This window comes from Papio anubis, chromosome 18 (assembly GCF_008728515.1).
Source record: "Papio anubis isolate 15944 chromosome 18, Panubis1.0, whole genome shotgun sequence".
NCBI lineage: Eukaryota > Metazoa > Chordata > Mammalia > Primates > Cercopithecidae > Papio > Papio anubis.
This window is the reverse complement of record NC_044993.1, coordinates 934,522-941,921: the sequence shown is the minus strand read 5'-3', so window position 1 is coordinate 941,921 and position 7,400 is coordinate 934,522. Positions and strand designations below refer to the sequence as shown.

The following is a 7,400-nucleotide window of genomic DNA, read 5'->3' as shown; positions in this document are numbered from 1 at the left end:
ATCACCATCATCACTATCACCATCACTATCATCCCCAGTCATCACCACCATCCCTATCACCATCCCCACAGTCATCACCATCCCTGTCATCATCACCATCATCATTATCCCCATCATCACCATCACCATCACCATCCCCATCATCACCATCGTCATCACTGTCACCATCACCATCACCATCCCCATCATTACCATCGTCATCACTGTCACCATCACCATCACCATCCCCATCATCACCATTGTCATCACTGTCACCATCACCATCATCCCCACAGTCACCATCACCAACCCTGTCATCATCACCATCATCATTATCCCCATCCTCACCCTCATCATCATTGCAACAATCCTTACCCATTTTCTGGGCATTGACTGGGTACCAGAAGTCATGCAGAAGGGTTTAGACACAGGATCACCTTGAGTCTGCACAACCCTTTTGAAGTATGTACTATTATTATCTTTGGTCTACAGATGAAGAAAGTAAGGTCCCAGCTAGTGATAGAGCCTGAACTCGAACCTAGGTCCTTCTGACACCAAAATTCCAAGTTCATAGCCCTATATTCTTCTCCCCATTTCCTCACAGACATGCCTTCCAGTGAGGGGACAAAGACCAAAGGAGTGGCTCATCCAAGCATAAATGGAGACGGCTGAGGCCAGAGCTTAAGTCATGACCTGAGGGGTTTAGATTAGACTAAACCCAAGACTTCCAAATAATGTGTGTTTTTAGTTCTCAGAATAACCAAGAGGAAGGGTTTTAGCAACCACAGAGATTCTTGCCTCTCCCAGAGTAAGTAAAGACCAGCAGGCTGATGGATTGTGGGTGAGTCAGACCCAACCTGGTGGCCTTACAGTACAACCTGATAGGGGCGCTCTTGCCAGTCAGGCCAGCAGGTAGGTCAGGGGGTTGGGGTCTCAGGACCTATAGGCTGTCCCCACCCTCAGTTGGAGAGGACTGCAGACCCCTTCACTCCCTGACGTGGAGGAAGATGTGTGAACCTGGGCTGTGGGGGACGCAGGAGCAGCAGGTGGACTGTCTGCAGATCCTAGGCCAAGGGCTGACTGGGTCCGGTGACACCCTTTCTGCTGGCCTCAGTTTCCCTCTCTATCCAAGGGCTGACTGGGTCTGGTGACATCCTTTCTGCTGGCCTCAGTTTCCCTCTCTATCCAAGGGCTGACTGGGTCCGGTGACACCCTTTCTGCTGGCCTCAGTTTCCCTCCTTATCCAAGGGCTGTGACTGGGCCTCAGTTTCCCTGTCCCATTAGAGTGTTGGACTAGATACTCTCCAACGACCCTTTTCTTGCCTAAAGTGTTGTGATTCCAAGAGCGGGATGCTGTTAATTTGTCCATCTGTCCATCCATCCAAACCCCAAAGGCATTCACTGGAGGCATCTGAGTGCAAGGCCCTGACCTCTGAAGGAGCCGCAGGGCTGCTCTAGGTTCCCAAGAGAAGACGTAATGCCAGAGCGGCCCTCGTACTCACAGAGAAGAAGCAGAAGCCGTGAACCTACAGCCAAAGCAAGACAGACGCAGGGAAGTGCCTGGTCCTCAGAACCCAGGAGGGCCTGTGGAACAAGCGCCTCCCTCCCTCCTCCCACCTGCTCCCTTCCTGCCATCCAGGGAGAACAGCCCTGGTTTCCAGGTAGAGGCGTCCAGAGCGTCTGTGCCAGTCCCAGCGGCCATACAGATGGATGATGATGTTAAATACTCATCAGCTGCAGTGAGGCTCCTGGAGCCGCCCAGGAAGATGTAAGGTGCAACGTGCAGCTCGCTCCTAACACCCAGGGCAGACGTTCGTCAGTGTGGGAACGGCAGGTGGGGGAGGAAGACAAATCGTCCGGGGCGTGCATCTCGGAGCCACCCACAGGGCTCATCAACAGGGCGCAGCAGCTCTGAGCAGCCCAGGAGTGGGTAGGAGCAGAAGTCAATAGGCAGGCAGGTAAATGCGTCCCAGCACGGGAAGGGCTTGGAGAAAGGCCTGGAGCGTGACCCTTGCGTAAAGAAGAAAAGTGGCCGTTCTGGGAGAGGAGCAGTGAGATCCCAGGCTTCGTGGAAGGTTAGACCCCAGAGCACATTTTGGGGGCCTGGTGGGGCAATGGCAGCTGAGACGGGACAAGGCCGCTGGACTCCACAGGCGGTGGCCTCAGTTCTGGAGGAGGCCGTCCCGGTGGCCACCACACCTGGCCGGGCAGGGCCGTCAGCTGGGACCTAGGGGTGGTCACTGACGACTCTGGGCAGGCACCTCCAGGAGGGGAGAGGAGCCCCAGCACCTGCTCGCTTCGCTTCCTGGAACCACGTCCCGCCTGAGGGCTGGCGCTGCTGGGGGCCGGGGCTGGCGCTGCTGGGGGCCGGGGCTGGCATGCTTTGTCCGTCCGCGGGGATGTACGGCCTCGCTGATTCTCCGCGCGCAGCGGCTCGTTCTGGCGCAGCTGCTACGCCGCCCTCCAGGCGCTGGGTAACTCAGGGCTGCAGTGCTGCTGCAAATTAACACCATTTGTTCTGTGGAACGTGCTTTATTTCTACACCACACGCAGAGCTTATTACCCTGCCAGCAGCTCAAGGAGCAAGTCGGCTGGGACCTGGGGAGGTGGAGGGAGGATGTGGCCCAAGCCCCCTCCCCCTGCGCATCCCAGCCCACTGTCTGCGTAGGGGAGGGGCCCTGGCCGGATCCCTGGTCAGTGAGCTCAGGAGGGCTGGGGCGACCCGGTCAGGGAGCTGGTTCCCAGGAGGGTCCTGGCTGCTTGTGCTGGCCCTGGTGACGACGCCGGGGCTCCAGGACAGGCGCGCCCAGGCAGCTTCTTTTCTGGCCCTGTGGCCTCAGGGAAGCAACATGGCCTCTCTGCGCTTCTGTCTCCCGAAATGTGGATGCTGAGACTGTCTCTGTGGATGGTAGTGTAACCATTTCCCTGTCGCTGTAGGTCACGGTTAAGGTCGAGATGAACACTAAAGACAAAGGCTTGACCCAGAGGCCAGGAGCAAGGGGATGCGGGATTCACAGAGGCCGGGGCAGCCCTGAAGCCCCTGGACAAGCCTGTTGGGCCCCTCCCAACTGAGGGTGGCCCTGCACAGCCAGAGCAGAGCCCAGGGTGAGCCGCGCAGGTGTGTGAAGCGGGCACCCCATGTGGGGCAGAATGCGGCCCAGAGGGGCCTCGCTGTGGCCACCACCTACGGACCAGAGCCCAGGGCCAGGGTCTCATGGACCCCCTGACTGAGGAGAGCCAGACAGGGCCTGTGGACCAAGCAGAGGCTGGTGTGGACTCGGCCAGGGCCTGCTCCCTTTTCCTTTGACCTGGGGCACAAAGGTCCCCGCTGTGTGGGACTCACCAACTGGACGCTTTCTACTCCTCCCACAGCTCCCAGGCCCTGAAACTTTCCGTTCCACCTCGTCCTTCTTGGCCTCACCAGCCCTGCCCCAAAGTCCTCCGCCCACATGGCCTGGTGGGGGCTGGTGTGAACACCTGGAGCGCAAGGCTGGGCTGGTTTTACTCAACATCATGAAGTCTGATGTCCGCACAGAACCTGGCATGGTGCCGACACCATGTGTGTGAGCACACGGTCAGAGGCGTGGACGGATGACAGCAGGTGACCGCAAGGCCAGGCTGGCCACCACGCAGCTAGGGGCAAGGTGGGCTCCAGGAGCCCGGTCTTATTGGCATGGGGTAAGGAGCTCTCAGTCACCAAGGTACCGAAGGCAGAGGTAGGGACCCCTCCTCCCTGGGCCTGTGAGGGTGGTCCTGGACACACAGGCGCTGGCTCCCTCCTGGGCGGGGTGGTGGCTGCCGTCCCTCCAGAGCCCAGTCACGGGGCCGATGTGCCTGCACAGCAGACACTGGGCTCTCAGGAGGCAGAGGCAGCAGGGAGGCCTCTGGGCTGGGCGAGGGTGCAGGCAGCTGGACCCCTGACCCTTAGCAGAGCAAAGGGGAGGCGGAGGCCCCGTCACTGTCGCAGGAGGCACAGTGGGCAGCCAGGGTTGGCACAGGAGGAGGGGCTGGCTGGGCGCCCACTCCTTCCCGGGGCTCGTTGGGAGGCTGGCTCCCTTTCCATGGTGTGCGGAGCTGCGGAAGGCTTTATGTCAAGAGGCAGAAAGGCCCATGAATATTTCATTAGGGAAGCGATGTGGGGCCGCCGGGAACAGCTGGCAGGAGTCTCTAGGGAGCTCCGAGCCGGCGCGGGAAGCAGGGACTGTGAAATTTGGAGGTGGAGGGAGGAGGGTTGCGGCAGGCAGGAGGGTCCCTGTTGCTGCTGTGGCCTGGCAAGCCTGCTCCCCTGGCAAAGGCCAGCCCTGTGTGGGGGCAGCTGTGGGTGAAACAGTGGGGGTGACGGCAGGACCAACTTCCTCAATTCCCAGACAGTCCCCTGCCCACCCTTCCTACTCAGGCCCATGGCCAGGTCAGAGCAGCGGAGGGTGGGAAAGGGCCTGAGAAAGGGTCTTGATCTGGGGTCAGGCAGGGCTGGAACGGGGTGCCGCAGGGGCGGCACACACCCGGGACGTGGGATGGGGCTGTGGCTGGGGCCAGGGCACCTGTTGCTGGAAGCCCAGTGGGCAGCCAGGACCCCCAAAGACCCTCAGTGGGCGAGCTGCCTGCTGGGTTTTCAGGCCTGCGGGTGAGGGGGTGGGGGATGGGAGGTGAAGGGCTGGACCTTGCCCAGCAGAGTGGGAGAAGCCTGGTCCCCAATCCAGGCACTCTCTGTCGTGGGGGCCGCAGCTTCCAGCTTGTCCCACCATGGGGACCATTTTCCAGGTCCCCTGGAGCCCTCGAGGGAGGGGCACCCACTCACACCACTCTCCTCACAACGGACGTCTGGGACCTACAGGTCCTGATATCCCACCCAGCACAGACCCAGGCCAGGGGGTTCCACCCAGCACCTCGCCCACCCAAGTCTCCTCCGGGAATCCTAGAATGTGTTGCACCCCGCCCCCCACCCCGAGCCTGAGGGACCAGGGCCTCTGCTGTGCCCCGAGTCCCCGGAGCCTCCCTGCCTGGGTGTTTATCCCACTGACACCCACGCTGCGGCCCACCCCGCCCGCCCCCCACCCCCGTGCCGTCTGAGGGCAGTGACCTCAGGGTCAGGTCCAGGCGCCTGCTAGGGAAGGTCACCTGCGCCAAGGCCCAACTGGAATCACCCCCACCACCAGCACTTCGAAGGGAAAGAAAGGGAAGCCCCCGTAATGAAGTGTTGGCCAGAGTTGGGCTGAAGCAGCGCCTCCCGGGGCTGCAGGCTTAAGGGGAAGAGGAGGCTGAGGACGGCCAGTCCCTGGGAGCCCCGCCCCATCCCTGCCTCTGGGACATCTCAGGCTGGGCCTCTGCAGGGCTCTGAGCCTTGCCCTGAAGGTCAAGGTGGTCTGGACCAGAAGACCACTGCCCTCCCCCGCCCCCCCAGCCCTCCCTGCCCCTCAGTCCAGTCCGGGCTCCTGGCCTTGGCCTCGGAGGCTCCTCTTGGCCCCTTCAAGGTGGAGGCTCCCGTTGGCCAGCCTGGCTCTAGGCTCAGAATTTTAAGGTCCATAGGCCCAACTTCCTTCTGGGCTTCGAGGAGCTGGGGGCCCAGCCATCTTTACCCCAGCCCCTGCCCATGTGCTCTAATCGCCCCTCCAGTGGAACCTTCTTTCTGGGACTGGACTGGCTGCTCAGAGCATTGACTGGGACAACGGCCAGCCTGGAGCCCCCGGCACAGCCAGGGCCTCTCTGTGCCGCACCCCTGCCAGGGCGTGGGTCTGGTGCCAGCCTCTGCCAGCTGATGCTGTGTCTGGCCACCTCTGCCATCCTGCTCGCCATGGATCACATCGAGGGGCCACAGCCAGACACCGGGACTAACACCCCCAGCCCTGCCGGCTCCACGCTGGCCCACCTGGGTGTCACCCACCTTTCTGCAGGTGAAAATCCCCTCTCCCACGCCCCCATCTCTTTCTGCCCAGCCTGTAATTGCTGGGAAGGGCAGCAGGACTTTGCCTTGGAGCTGCTGGGGAGTCCCTCATCTCGGGCTCCTTCCCACCCTCAGCAGCTGGGCTCGCTGGCACCGTCACCCGCACTCCTGCTACCACACATTTGGCGTCTGTCCCATTGTTCTGCACAGGCTCCGAGGCACCAAGCCAGGCTGGGAGCAAGAGGTGGGGCAGGGGGCTCTGGGAAGACAGGAGGGAGGGCAGACGCACTCCCCTTGGAGCCCTGGACCCCAAGGTGCAGCCCTGCAGCCTACGCCTGGGGAGAGCGAGCAACATTGGGGGACCGTCTGGGGGACTACACGGAACCGGGCAGAGGGGACCTGGCCCTGGGGGCCCACAGGGCATCAGGCGGAGGTGATGCGGCTGTGAGACCTCAGAGGGAGGCCAGAGTGCTGGAGCCCCTGTAGGCACCCTGTGCTGGCCCCACCCAGCCCGCCCAGCCGAGCTGCCTGGAGGACCAAGGGCCAAGTCTACCTGGAAACAGGCCCCAGGACGACGCTGGGGGAGCCGGGAGGAGCCGTCCTCTACCAGGCTGGCCCAGACCCCTGGGGAGTTCAGCCCTCCCCGACACTACCACGCCCTGTAACCCAGAGCCAGGCCGAGATCCAGCCCCGGCCTCTGGCACCCGACGCAGATGCCAGGTGCCCACGCCCCATGAGCCCGCACGCTTTACCTGCACTGCTGCTGCCAGGATCCACCTGCCCCAGCCGGCCCTCCCCGGCACCTCTGCCAACTGCTGCCGCCTCCCGCCACGGCTGCCAGAGATCGCGGTGGGTTTTGTGGGTGGGCGTTTGGCCCCATGCAGCCGCTGGCATGCGTCGGCACATGTCCATCCTCACCGCACGCTGCCCGCACCTTCCTCCTCCCCGTGCCTCCGGAGTCCCCAGCGCCAGCTCGGAGGGGAGTTGGCACGAATGGAGCCTGGCCAGCGTCTCGCGGCTGAGTATAGGCACGCTTCTTTTTTTTTGTATTTTAAACGCACAGACATACTCTCACACGCACACACGCCAAGCCCCCACCCCGGCAACACGCATCCCTTCTGTCAGGAGGAGACACAGCCAAGAAAGCCCGGAGCAGGCGGCGGCAGAGAGAAGGGGCTTCGCCGAGCGGAGGAACCTCAGCCCGCAGCTCCGTCCCTGCCTGTCCCCATTGCTCTCCCTCTTACGTAAACCCCCAGGAAGAAGAGGAAACACGGATCCACGTCACATCACGGAGCCTCCTGATTGGGCGTACCTTCCCCAGCCGGGTCCCCTGGGGCACACGCCAGCCCCAGACCACCCTGTCCCCTGTCCAGCCCCCCGCCTCCCCCACCGGCCCACCACGGTGACCACACTCAGCTCCCTGCATCCAGCCCCCCGCCTCCCCCACCGGCCCGCCACGGTGACCACACTCAGCTCCCTGCATCCAGGCCCCCGCCTCCCCCACCGGCCTGCCACGGTGACCACACTCAGCTCCCTGCAT

The 7,400-nt window shown here is 62.5% G+C and overlaps 1 long non-coding RNA gene across 1 annotated transcript; it reads right to left on the bottom strand.

The window, feature by feature from the left end:
* Positions 1 to 432: 432 nt before the first annotated feature.
* Positions 433 to 7,208, bottom strand: LOC108583592. Its single transcript, XR_002519360.2, has 2 exons — positions 6,613 to 7,208; positions 433 to 2,475 (listed from the first exon to the last, which is right to left on the bottom strand). It is a non-coding gene; the product is annotated as an uncharacterized LOC108583592 (long non-coding RNA).
* Positions 7,209 to 7,400: the final 192 nt, after the last annotated feature.